This window comes from Hyla sarda, chromosome 7, assembly GCF_029499605.1.
Source record: "Hyla sarda isolate aHylSar1 chromosome 7, aHylSar1.hap1, whole genome shotgun sequence".
Lineage (NCBI taxonomy): Eukaryota > Metazoa > Chordata > Amphibia > Anura > Hylidae > Hyla > Hyla sarda.
Genome location: NC_079195.1, coordinates 53,542,365 through 53,556,702, shown reverse-complemented (window position 1 = coordinate 53,556,702; position 14,338 = coordinate 53,542,365). Strand labels below are relative to the sequence as shown.

The 14,338-nt window shown below is 42.1% G+C and overlaps 1 pseudogene; it reads left to right on the top strand.

Moving 5' to 3' along the window:
* Positions 1–587: 587 nt before the first annotated feature.
* LOC130283568 (U2 spliceosomal RNA) lies at positions 588–729 on the top strand (annotated as a pseudogene).
* Positions 730–14,338: the final 13,609 nt, after the last annotated feature.

Sequence of the window (14,338 nt, the reverse complement as noted above, 5' to 3'; positions counted from 1 at the left end):
TAATGGGGTCCATTATAGGGGATTTCCAACATAAAGACCCTCAAATTAACTTCTAAACTTAACTGGTCCCTGAAAAATTCAGATTTTGAATTTTTTGGGAAAATTGCTGCTATAATTTACCCTAAACTAAAACCTATCTGCTAAGCTAACCTACTCTGTCTAACACTATCAATTCACTGGATAATTTGCTTTGCTTTGAAAAAAGAACTTGAAAGCACAGACAGTATTCAATCTCCTCTCACAACCACATGAAACTGCAAAAAAACGCTGCTGGGAGGAATCTTATATAATGAAGGGGTGGGAAACTTTAACATTGGTTGGTAGGGATGTTGGTAACCTCTGACAACTGTATTTACATCATTTTCATTGGCCCACAAACTAAAAGAAGGGAGGGATCAGTGTCCTCTGGAAGTGATGATATTCATATATGCAAAATATTCGCGCTCCACAGTTTCACACAGTAAATCGTTTTGGAGCCTTCTTTAGACCACACGCTGAAAGCAGGGAGGAATGATCACTGTGATGTGTACTGTGATGTATACTGTGAAAAAAAACGTATATTCGCAATTGTGAATATATAGCGCTACATTGCTTCTCGGCCTTTTGGCTAAGATTAAGTGTAGTATCTGTTCTTATCAGTGGTTTAGTCTCTGCCATTGATGTAGGATGGATGCCGAATGGTGTACCGGGGCATTCCAGGGCTGGTGCCACGTAACCAGCTCAATGGCTGTCTTGATGTGACCTGTTTCCTCCGGGTCTCGCCATGAGGTAGGGGGGTGTAGAGCCGAGGTACTTCTGTGCCTCCGGGAGTGGTGACCCTGAGGTGCCGAAACTCACTGGGTGTTAACTCACTGAGTGAACGCACTGCACCATACTCTTCACCTTTGGCACTCACCCTTTGTATCCCGGCCTTCTGGCTAGAATCAGGGCAATTTTTTATAGAGCCGGCCAGATGACCGGGCAATATATCTGCACTCGTCCACTTATTTATATATATTTTTTTATGTTTGTCACTGTGCCACGTTTGTGTCTTTATTTGTACACAGGATTGTCAGGATGCGGTAGCCCATCTGGGTGTCCCTCCTGGCGGTCTAGGGGAGGTGTGTGTGGCCATTAGGTTCCTCACCTCCCTGCAATCCCTGGGCATCTTGGCTTTGGTCAAGATGCCATCAGTATATGGCTCCTTGGCTGATACCTTGGCTAACGTCTAGGTTGAAGCCAGGAGCAGCTTCGGCGAAAAGAGGCATCGAACCTGGATCCTTGCAGGTGCCTTTTGGCCCGGAGGTGAAGGGTAGGTTTGTTGGGGGGCCTCTCTCCTGTCGGAGAAGGGCTTAGCGATAGACCGCATCCTTTGTGCACTTTTTTTTAGTGTGACACGTTTGCACTTTTTCTTGCACTTTGGCTGATAGAGAGGATTTGCCTCGGCTCTTTAAAAAAAAAATAATAATAATATAGCGCTATATTCGTAATATTCGTGAAATCGCAAAGTTGCAATATTCGCAAAAAAACATTTGCATTATGAATATTCGTGTGCAACACTAGTAAGGACTTGTCTTATCTGGATAAGTTATTTGCTTATTTTATTTTATTTTAAAATCTTCCCTATTTTTGGATGACACTTTGGGCCTTTAAAATCAATTACTGGTTTCCCATAGAGTTATGGTCTCAACATACAATTGCCATCCTGGAACCAATTGATATTGTAACTTGAGGGTCCACTGTACATATAACATTAAAAGGTTCAAAATAATTCATGTAGTCAATGTTTATATATATATATATATATATATATATATATATATATATATATTAGTGTTTGCATTTGTCTTGCAGCCATGGCGGCATGCACCTTTGTATTTATCTCTTTTTATTTGGAGGTGCTGTTCAATTTTGTTTTTGGATACTGGGAGAATAGCTAATATTTCAGTGATGTTTATGTGAATCATAAAAGAGCCATTGATCTTAACAATACTAGTGTGTGGATTGTTCTAAACAAAGCATGGCACCCAAGTAAGATATTTTAGCAGGACTTGAAACCAGGTCTTAAAGCAATAAACAAAAACAAAAAAGTGTCTAAATAGATAAATAAAAGGACTTCTATAAGGACTTTAAGGGGATATACCTAAACATCAAATAGATGCTATGGAAAATAAGTTTTAATTAGTTATTTGCCTTATTCTGCCAAAAGGAGCTTTCAATTAGGTAACATTTAGCCATTCATTGTAACATCCAGATAATAATATTTTGATCTCTTTGTTCTGTTTTCCCTTTCTTTCCTCTTCTATCTTAACGGGAATGAGTCATCAGAAAATTACCTATTGTTTGAATCAAGTTTTTATGTTTAACGTATTTTTAAAGACTTTAACCCCTTAAGGACGCAGGACGTACTCAAACGGCCCCTTTTCCGAGTCCTTAAGGACTCAGGACGTTTGAGTACGTCCTGTCAAATCCCGGCCCCCCACCGCTAGCTGGAGGGGAGCCGGTGCCCGATGCCTGCTGAAATCGTTCAGCAGGCATCGGGGCATATCGCCCAGGGGGGTCATGATGACCCCCCATGTCGGCGATGGCCGCAGATCGCTGGACAATTCAGTCCAGCGATCTGCGGCAGATTCCGGGTCAATCGGGTCTCCAGTGACGGCCCCGTCTCTGACGGCCCCGAACAGCCACAGCCAGCAGGGGTGAGGTGGCACTGGTGCCACCTCACGATCGCCCTGATTTGTCGGCCGGTTTCCCGGCCGACCAATCAGGACGCCTGCTGCGGGTTTCACTCCCGCAACCCGCTCCGCCCCTCTTCCGGAGGACGTGAGCAGGTGCGGGTCGGGCACCCTGGGAGCTGGGGACCCCGATCCCCGCCGTCAATGTTGAGATCGGGGCCCCAGGAGCGGCGGCGGCGACGACGAGGGACTGACCTGGTGCATCGTGGATCGTTGGAGGTGAGTCACAGCCTCCTGCTGTTGCTTAGCAACAGCTCCCAGCATGCAAAAAGGGCATGCTGGGAGCTGTAGTTATGAAACAGCAGGAGGCAGACCACCACAACTCCCAGCATGCCCTTATGGGCATGCTGGGACTTATAGTTTTGCAACAGCTGGAGGCACATTTTTTCTATGGAAAAGTGCACCTTCAGCTGTTGTGTAACTACAACTCCCAGCTTGCACAAACAGCTAAAGTGCATGCTGGGAGTTGTAGTGGTGCATCTGCTGGTTGCATAACTACAACTCCCAGCATGCCCGTTGGCTGTCGGTGACTGCTGAGAGTTGTAGTTTTGCAACAGCTGAAGGCACACTGAGTTAAGTAGCAAACCAGTGTGTCTCCAGCTGTTGCATAACTACAATCCCCAGCATCCCCAGCCAAAGTAGTATGCCTCCAGCTGTTGCATAACTACAAGGCCCTTTCGCTGTCCGTACATGCTGGAGGTTGTAGCTTTTGCAACAGCTGAAGGCACACTGGTTGCAAAACACTGAGTTTGTTACCAAACTCGGTGTTTCACAACCAGTGTGCCTCCAGCTGTTGCAAAACTACAACTCCCAGCATGCACTGATAGACCGTACATGCTGGGAGTTGTAGTTTTGCAACAGTTGGAGGTATTTCCCCCCCTCCCCAATGTGAACGTACAGGATACTCTCACATGGGCGGAGGTTTACAGTAAGTATCCGGCTGCAAGTTTGAGCTGTGACAAATTTTCTGCCGCAGCTCAAACTGCCAGCGAGAAACTACTGTGAACCCCCGCCCGTGTGACTGTACCCTAAAATCACTACACTAACAAAAAATAAAATAAAAAGTAAAAAACACTACATATACACATACCCCTACACAGCCCCCCTCCCCTCCCCAATAAAAATGAAAAATGTCTGGTACGCCACGGTTTCCAAAACGAAGCCTCCAGCTGTTGCAAAACAACTACTCCCAGTATTACCAGATAGCCACTGACTGTCCAGGCATGCTGGGAGTTTTACAACAGCTGGAGGCCCCCTGTTTGGGAATCACTGGCGCAGAATACCCCTATGTCCACCCCTATGCAATTCCTAATTTAGGCCTCAAATGCGCATGGCGCTCTCACTTTGGAGCCCTGTCGTATTTCAAGGCAACAGTTTAGGGTCATATATGGGGTATCGCCGTACTCGGGAGAAATTGTGTTACAAATTTTGGGGGGTATTTTCTGCTTTTACCCTTTTTAAAAATTAAAAATTTTTGGGAAAAGAAGCATTTTAGGTAAAAAAATAAAACATTTTTTACATATGCAAAAGTCGTGAAACACCTGTGGGGTATTAAGGTTCACTTAACCCCTTGTTACGTTCCCCGAGGGGTCTAGTTTCTAAAATAGTATGCCATGTGTTTTTTTTTTTTTGCTGTTCTGGCACCATAGGGGCTTCCTAAATGCGGCATGCCCCCAGAGCAAAATTTCCTTCAAAAAAGACAAATGTGACTCCTTCTCTTCTGAGACCTGTAGTGCGCCAGCAGAGCACTTTTCACCCCCATATGGGGTGTTTTATGAATCAGGAGAAATTGGGCTTCAAATTTTGGGGGGTATTTTCTGCTATTACCCTTTTTAAAAATGTAAAACTTTTGGGAAACCAAGCATTTTAGGGAAATTTTTTATTTTTTTACATATGCAAAAGTCGTGAATCACCTGTGGGGTATTAAGGTTTACTTTACCCCTTGTTATGTTCCCCGAGGGGTCTAGTTTCCAAAATAATATGCCATGTGTTTTTTTTTGCTGTTCTGGCACCATAGGGGCTTCCTAAAGGTGACGTGCCCCCCAAAAACCATTTGTCGCTCCTTCCCTTCTGAGCCCTCTACTGCGCCCGCTGAACAATTAACATAGACATATGAGGTATGTGCTTACTCGAGAGAACTTGGGTTTCAAATACAAGTAAAAATTTTCTCCTTTTTACCCCTTGCAAAAATTAAAAAATTGGGTCTACAAGAACATGCGAGTGTAAAAAATGAAGATTGTGAATTTTCTCCTTCACTTTGCTGCTATTCCTGTGAAACATCTAAAGGGTTAAAACGCTGACTGAATGTCATTTTGAATACTTTGGGGGGTGCATTTTTTCATAATGGGGTAATTTTTGGGGTATTTCTAATATGAAGACCCTTCAAATCCACTTCAAACCTGGACTGGTCCCTGAAAAAGAGCGAGTTTCAAAATTTTGTGAAAAATTTGAAAATTGCTGCTGAACTTTGAAGCCCTCTGAAGTCTTCCAAAAGTAAAAAAAACTTCAATTTTATGATGCAAACATAAAGTAGACATATTGTATATGTGAATAAAAAAAAATTATTTGGAATATCCATTTTCCTTACAAGCAGAGAGCTTCAAAGTTAGAAAAATGCAAAATTTTCAAATTTTTCATCAAATTTGGGGATTTTTCACCAAGAAAGGTTGCAAGTATCGACAAAATTTTACCACTATGTTAAAGTAGAATATGTCACGAAAAAACAGTCTCGGAATCAGAATGATAACTAAAAGCATTCCAGAGTTATTAAAGTTTAAAGTGACAGTGGTCAGAATTTCAAAAAATGGCCGAGTCCTTAAGGTGAAAAAGGGCTCAGTCCTTAAGGGGTTAAAGTGTTTTTTTTCCCAAATTTTCCATTTAATAATTTTTTGTAATAGTCCTAAAATCTTGCAGTTTCCATTCTGACCTATTGGCCTCAAACTAGGCTGAGACTTCCTGTCTTGTATAGATCACATTAACTGTCTTCTCCTTATCATCACAGACAGGATTACAGTGAAAGGTGACACCAATGTATAGATAAGAGGGGTTTACAGCTCAACATTTCCCTCCTTCTAGAATGACCCTTGCAAAGGTCACCGAGCATGCCCAGACAGCTTTCAATTCAATGGGGCTTGGTGTAATGCTGTTAAAAACATGCTCAGGCAAGATTGCAGCCTCCATAATAATGTATTAACATGTAATAAAACAATTAGAAATTGGAAAATAGAAGCAGATAGGAAAAAACTGTTTACATCATGACAATTGTCCTTCTCCCCTTAACAGTAGTCGCCTAATTGATTAAGTGAATCCATGTGATGGGCGGGGCTTTAGTATCATATGAGCTGTGTTCAGGGATATGCACATATATAATGAAGGGGCGTGACATTGCACAATATGTGTGTAAGTGGGTAAGAACCAGGCTCAGTGATAAATAACAGAGGGTGTTATTAATGGTAGTTATTGGGTGACTGTTACTAGTGGGGTAGCAAAGGAGTCAGGTTTGGGTCCTATTATTTTTATATATATTTATTAATAATCTTGTAGAAGGATTGGATAGTAAAGTGTCAACCTTTGCAGATGATACTAAGCTCTGCAAAGTGGTTAACACAATGGAGAACAGTGCACTGTGTATAGTAGATAACAAAATATAGGACAGTGCACTGTGTATACTAGATAACACAATAGAGGACAGTGCACAGTGTATAGTAGACAACACAACAGTGTACTGTTACAAATAATCTGGATAGGTTAAAAGCTTGGGCTGGGAAATGGCAGATAAGGTTAAACGCTGATAAATGTTAGGTTCTGCACGTTGGTAGAAAAATTCCAGGCTGGGAATATGTATTAAATTGGAAAACACTGGTGACAACTGACATGGAAAACAACTAAGGAGTTTGAGTTGATTACACTTCATGGTAAAATCTGCTTCCTCTGCCCTGAAGGCCAGAGGAAGCAGGTTTTCCCATGAAACAGTCGGTCGCCTCTCTACCTACAGCGGCTGCCGGGGTCATCTTTGTTTCCCTACCTGTTCATGAGCAATTTTGTAACAGAAGAATAAAAGTAATGTTTTACGGATGAGTGCCCATATTCTTAGGCTCCTTTCACACTATATTATTGTTCCGTTTAGGAACTTCCGTCAGAAGTTCCGTCACTATATCGGGGAAAACCGGCCATTACAAAACCCCTGACGGCCGTGACTAAATCGCATTGCAGCCTATGGGGTTTTGTAACTGCCCGTTTGCACCCGTATATGCCCGTAATTCATTACAGACGTTATACAGTGACGGGACATCGTGGCGGAAAAATAACTGCATGCAGTAATTTTTCCGCCACAATGTCCCGTCACTATATAACGTCTGTAAGGAATTACGGGCATATACGGGTGCAAACGGGCAGTTACAAAACTCCATAGGCTGCAATGCGATTTAGTCACGGCTGTCAGGGGTTTTATAAAGACCGGTTTTCCCCGATATAGTGACGGAACTTCTGACGGAAGTTCCTAAACGGAACAATAATATAGTGTGAAAGGAGCCTTACTATTTGTATTATAGCTGCTTTGTATTTACCTGGACTGTGTTCACATGTGAGCTCCACTCTATACAGGTGTTTTGTTTTTCTCTGCACTTTATTATTAAGGGTTATCTTCTCAGTTTTGTAATGTGCAGTGGTGCCATCCACAGTTTCTTCTGTGCCTAATATTTAGTTATTACAGTGAAGGGATCATGGATTTGTAATTAGTATTTCAGATATGTCTCTGCAATTTCTTACTTCTTAGAAACAAAGACTCGTTTTATCCAGTATCGTAATGACATTTCTCATGTACACATTTGAAAAGAATAATTTTAAGTTCCAGTATGGTTCCAATTGTCTGTGAATGGCATTCGTATAATTACAAAGCCACATATTCAGACCCAGAAGCTTAATTTTTATAATGTCAATTGTAACAGCTTTTGATTTCTTATGTGACTTTACCACACATGATAAAATTATTACAATTAGAGGGATTGTTGAGTTAGTTTGACCCCTGGTAATCCAAACCACTGGAGACACGAGTACCATAAAATGCCAATCTGTCCTCCTTGTAAATTCACACAGTGAATAAATGAACATAGAAAAGCTACAGATGGAATTTGTCAAAGCTTTATTGTTTCTAGTTTGTAAAAGACTGGGGCTGCCAAGTCTATAAATGAAAATAACCATCTATTTTTAGTTAAAAGAAACTGCAGTGGAAAACACAACTTATGCTTTGAGACCAACTCTATAAAAGGAATATTTTTATCTTTAAAATATTTTCTTTTTTGTTATGTTTTTTATTCTTAGAATGCATTGAATTGACCACATAAGCAGAAAACTTTTTCGCTAAGTTGGAATTTAAAGCAATAGAAAAAATGAACATTATAAGTATACAACTAGATATATACTAGATCTAGTATTAGCATCTAGTATGTAGTAATGTGTCGTATTTTAGTAAATTACTAGTAAAGAGAAGTCCTTTCTCTTCAGAGGCCACAAGGGAAATTGATCCATATGCAGTATGCAGCAATCCAAAACTTGATGGATAAAAATGTATCCTTATACATCAAGACACAGTGGGCACCATATGTAAAGGTACCGTAGATAAATATGACATTGAATTTGTTATATTTCTACACAGTGGAGGATTAAAGGGAATGGGCACTGTCAGAATCCAAAACTTTTTATATGTTGTACATCTTTGCAAAACATTAACGTTTCTTATACTTAATCATTTTTTTTTAATCTCCTTTAAAAAAAAAAAAGGCTTATAAAAAAGACCATTAGGGGTTTCCAAAACATAACCCTGTCCAGCTGCAGTATCATCAATGTCCCAGCTGAAGTACAGGCCGGGGCAATGTCCAGGAAGTTAGGGACTAGCATTTCTTTGTGCTCAATCTTGTCATGTCTATCAAACTCCTGTCTAAAAACAGAGAGGTTGGGGTTGCAGAGCAGCCTGCAGTGATTGGATGAGGATACCCAACACAGGACAGCAAACTGAGGGAGGACGTAAATGCATGGGGAATGAGGACGGGCTCAGTGCTTGCCTCAGACTAGCCTCTTTCTGAACAGTGGATTCCAGAATGAGTGAGCAGCAGAACAGAGGGATTTGAGGGCCAAATACAGAGGCTAGACACATAAAAAGACATGTAAAGAATCTGCATGGCCTAGTGAGTAACACAATGTGTTTCTGTAATATGGCAGGTACACTTTAAATAGGGAGAAGCTTCTCCATGAAGTCCAGTAGGGTGGGGGAAGGCCAGTCTAGGCCTCCAGATGATTGGTCACCCTGTTCCCAGATAGTGTGAGAGTTAACCAAAGTTGTCTGTGAAGCGGGAACATGATCCTGTTTCGTGCTGCCGGTGGTTCTCCACTAGCAACCTGCCATACTGTGTCTATAGACAATGCCAACTTTCTAGACAGGCCAATAAATAAAAATAGACCCCAGAGCAGGCCCATAAATAAATTCAGACATCAAACCAGAACCCTAACTTAGTCAGACCCCAGACCAGACCCCCAAAATAAAATCAAACTCAGATCACACTCCTAAAATTAAAGTGTACCTGCCGCCAACAAAAATGTTTGATATAATGTAGATAATACCATTATATGTATATTTGTAGTATACATGATTTAAAAAATTTGCATATTTTTGGGTGAAAAAATGCTGTCCTGCAGCTATTGCCTGTGTGTTTCTATGAGGAGTCCAAATACAGGAAGTGAGGGCAGGAGAAGCGGGGATCTGTGCAGGGATATGTGTAGGCTCCTGGCTTGTCAATCATCCTGCTGTGTGAGCCGGGGACATGTTATAGAGCCTCAGTGTACAGAGCCCTGCTTATCCTAAGTACACAGAGCCCTGCTTGTCCACCATCACTTCCTGTATTTGGACTCCTCATAGAGACACAAAAACAATAGCTGTAGGGACAAAAATATACAAATTTCTTAACCAATGTATATTATAAATATACATTTAATGGTATTATCTACATTATAAAAAAGTTTTTGTTGACGACAGGTACACTTTAAACACATTCAGACCAGGATCAGAATAAGCTGCAGTCAACTTGAAAGCCGAGCTACCTTCAATAATCTTGTTTTTTGGTCGCTTTGTGGGTGAAACGTAAACCCAGACTCATGGTAACCTTTGCTCTCCCCTGGTTCATATTTAAATAATATAGCTTGAAAAAGCTAAATATAAAAAGGAAAGACTTTGCTGGCCAGCTACATAAGTATGTCTTTATCAGTGTAATTATAGATCAAGACAAGCAGTCTCATCTGTGCTTGGAATCTGTCTCCTTGGCTCAGACAAAAGGGAAGAAAATAATAATTGATGTATTTAAAAAAAAGATATTAGATTGTGAAACAAGTAAATTATAGCAGCATTCCTGGCTGTAAAGTTGTTTAATCTTTAAGACTAAGTATTTCTATGTTGTACATAACATTTCTTGAATTGAATTGTCTATTCACTGCTCTGCCTTTCAGATCTTTTCTAGTTCTGGTGCTGCACCTTTGCACACTGGGTCCTGCTGTCAACTAGCATGAAGACAATGGGTGACATTTACTAATGCATGTGTGCCTGTAAACATAGCGCAAAAGGCCAGTGTAGACAGAGAATCTGTGTTTGCCACACTTATTTTACGTCTTTCCTCTGGGGCACATGCTATTTTTGCTGTGTGCGCCAAAGAAGGTGTTTAATGAATAAAATGGACATACCGTATATAGTCGAGTGTTAGCCGTTCCGAATATAAGCCGAAGCCCCTCATTTCACCCCAAAAACCTAGGAAAAGTTATTGACTCGACTATAAGCCTAGGGTGGGAAATACATCATCCCCCCATGTCATCATTCCCCCCTGTCATCATCCAGACCCCAGTCATTAACACCCCCGTCATCATCACTCTGTCATCATCACCCTGTCATCATCACCCTGTCCTTATCACCCCCGTCATCATCACCCTGTCATTATCACCCCCATCATCATCACCCTGTCATTATCACCCTGTCATTATCACCCTGTCATTATCACCCAGTCATTATCACCCAGTCATCATCACCCTGTCATTATCACCCTCGTCATCATCACCCTGTTCTTATCACCCCCGTCATCATCATCCTGTCATTATCACCCTAATCATCATCACCCTGTCATTATCACCCCGTCATTATCACCCTGTCATTATCACCCCCATCATCATCACCCCGTCATCATCACCCTGTCCTTATCACCCCCGTCATCATCATCCTGTCATTATCACCCCCATCATCATCACCCTGTCATCATCAGCCTGTCATTATCACCCCCATCATCATCATCCTGTCATTATCACCCCCATCATCATCACCCTGTCATCATCACCCTGTCATTATCACCCCCATCATCATCACCCTGTCATTATCACCCCGTCATTATCACCCTGTCATTATCACCCTGTCATTATCACCCAGTCATCATCACCCTGTCATTATCACCCTCGTCATCATCCCCCCTTCATCATCACCGCCTGTCAATCCCAGTGGTCTTCAACCTTCGGACCTCCAGATGTTGCAAAACTACAACTCCCAGCATGCCCAGACAGCCGATGGCTAAGCCAGAAACGTTTTTTTGTTCACTCGAGTATAAGCCAAGGGGGGGCATTTTCAGCACAAAAAAATCATGCTGAAAAACTCGGCTTATACTCGAGTATATACAGCGTATCTTCTGACACTGGATTTATCATTTACAATCTATAAAAAATTGCACTAAATTATGCAAATGCCATGCCAACCCTGACCACCCTGAGTGCTCAATATTTACTTAAAATTAAACAAATCTTTTAACAAAGAGAATTTGTGACTTTTAGTTTAAATTGCAACCTTATCTATCACTGACTATTGCATATGTCAGCGACTCTAGGTTTAATTTGCAAGTTTACCATTCATGGAATGGTCCTTTTGTCAAAGACAATACTAAAACCCGTTCAGGACATTGGCCATAAATGTGCACCCTTGCTGTCCGGGCCTAAAAGGGGTTATCCACCATAAGGTGATTTTTAGTACGTACCTGGCAGGCAGTAATGGACATGTTTAGGAAGGATCTGCGCTTGTCTTGGGTCTAAATGTTGTGAGATTACCATAACACTGTGGCTAGCTTTTTGTGAACTGGTATTTCCTGTTTGACTTTTCTTTTTTTGACTACAAATCCCACAATTCCATTTACATTCTTCCCACACATCAGCCACCCCACCCATTGAAACATAAATGAGCTGCATCTATTCAAAAGACCTGTGGTTTTCAATCAGGGTGCCTACAGCATTAGTTGCATATTGAGCTCTCTCTTTCACCAAGCGATCGCTCCACCCATTGAAGCAGACAGGCTCCCTGTCATCAGGTGACTAGTGTGAGTCAGGTCTCGGCCGCATTGCAACCTGGGAAAAATCTGAGACAGTCATTTTGTATGCTGGTAAAAATAAATATTGGAGGGAAAATCACATAAGAATTGTGAGAAAACCGTCACACACAGGTACAGACACTATATTATGAACTACACTAACTTTAGAGCCCCTGTAGCATAGTCAAATAAAAAAAATTCCTGGAATACCCCTTTAATGCATCAGGGCATAAAAGTACACCCTGGAGCATTAAGTGACTATGAAGGAAGCGCAGAAGATGCAGTCACTTTTACAGTGGTGAGTGATGGCTACTATCTGTTGCCAGACACTCACTGTTAATGATAGGGAGTGCGATCCCACCGCTTTCCCTGATTAACCCTTTAGACGCCATGATTAATGTATATCACAGCATCTAAAGCATAAAATCACATGTGTTGGTAGCTCAGTGGGCTTTTCAGAAGACGTGATTCAGAAGACGGGAATCACGATTACGTGATGGCGGGGGTCCACTTACCTGCTGCCAGATTGCCAATCCAAAGATGCAGCCTGGCTATCTATCTACCTGGCAACCTAGCTACATAACTACCTGGATCTCTAGCTACCTAAATACCTGGTTATACAGCTACCTACATACCTAACTCTCTTGCTACCTGCCTACCTGGCTGTCTTACTACCCAAATAACTACCTACCTTCCAAGCTATCTGGCTAGCAGTATCCCTAGCTACTTAACTACCTGGCTACAAACCTAGCTACCTAGTTAGCTATCACAATATGATGGGAACCTTTAAAAAAATTACCATTTGGCAGAGGGGGGCCCAGGACAATTTTTTGTACCTGGCCTTTTAGTCTATGGTCCTGTAGTTTCCAGCTAGGCCCCTGTCAGGGACAATGTAATCGTGAGAACGGGGCCCTGAGTCTTCTATGGAGCTGGAGATAGCCTGCACTCTGTTATTTTCTGGGGGCTAAATAAAGAATGAATGGAGTCCTGACCCTCTGCTCCATTCAACAGGGAGCAACAGGACACAGTTTCTGAGTCAGGGCCAATTATCTAGGTTGAACCCCCCCCCAAAATGAGACACTTAAACTCAATCCACCGGATAATTATTTGTTTCTAGAATACCATTGTTGTGCACATTGTAAGTGCTGTTGGTAAGAAGTGTATACCCCAGTACGTGTTTTGTATAAATGTTTTTTTTGAGTGTCTATAATAAAAAACACTACAAATATTTTTGTAAAAAAAAATAAACTCTATTTAAAAAATTAAATTGTGTAAAAAAATATAATATATATACAGTATATATATATATATATATATATATATATATATATGTATGTATAAAAATATAAATTCCTAAAAAAATATGAAAATAAATATAAAAATATACATAATGAAGTACCTTATATACTCGAGTATTAGCAGTTTCCAATATAAGTCGAGGCCCCTAATTTCACCCCAAAAACCTCGGAAAAAGTTATTGACTCGACTATAAGCCTAGGGTGGGAAATACATCATCCCCCCATGTCATCATCCCCCCTGTCATCATCCAGGCCCCCGTCATTAACACCCCCGTCATTATTACCCTCATCATCATCACCCTGTCATTATCACCCTGTCATTATTACCCCATCATAATGACAGGGTGATGACGACGGGGTGATAATGACAGGGTGATGATCCCCCCGTCATCATCCCCCTCCTCATCATCCCCCCCTTCATCATCACAGCCTGTCAATGCCTTCATCATCATCCAGACCCACCTTTTGTTTTCTACTCACCTCCCCAGTTGTGGAAGGGGGAGCTGGTCTGGGCCGTCCATCTTCGGCCATCTATGCTACAGGGACCGTCCGGTGGGGAGGGTTAGTCGTTCCGAGCTGTCCATCTTCACCGGGAGGCCCTCTTCTCCGCTCTGGGCCAGCCTCGGACTAGTGATAATGCGTTGACGATGCACAGGGACGTCCATGCGTAGCAGACATCCGTGATGTCCCTGCACATGAACGTCCCTGCGCGGTGGTATCAATGCAGCATCACTAGTTCGGGGCCGGGCCAGAGCGGAGAAGAGGGCCTCCCGGGGAAGATGGACAGCCCGGAATGACTAACCCTCCCCACCGGACGGTCCCTGCAGCATAGATGGCTGAAGATGGACGGCCTGGCCCATCCCCTCACAGCTAAGCCAAAATTGTTCACTCGAGTATAAGCCGAGGGGGGCGTTTTCAGCACGAAAAATCGTGCTGAAAAAACTCGGCT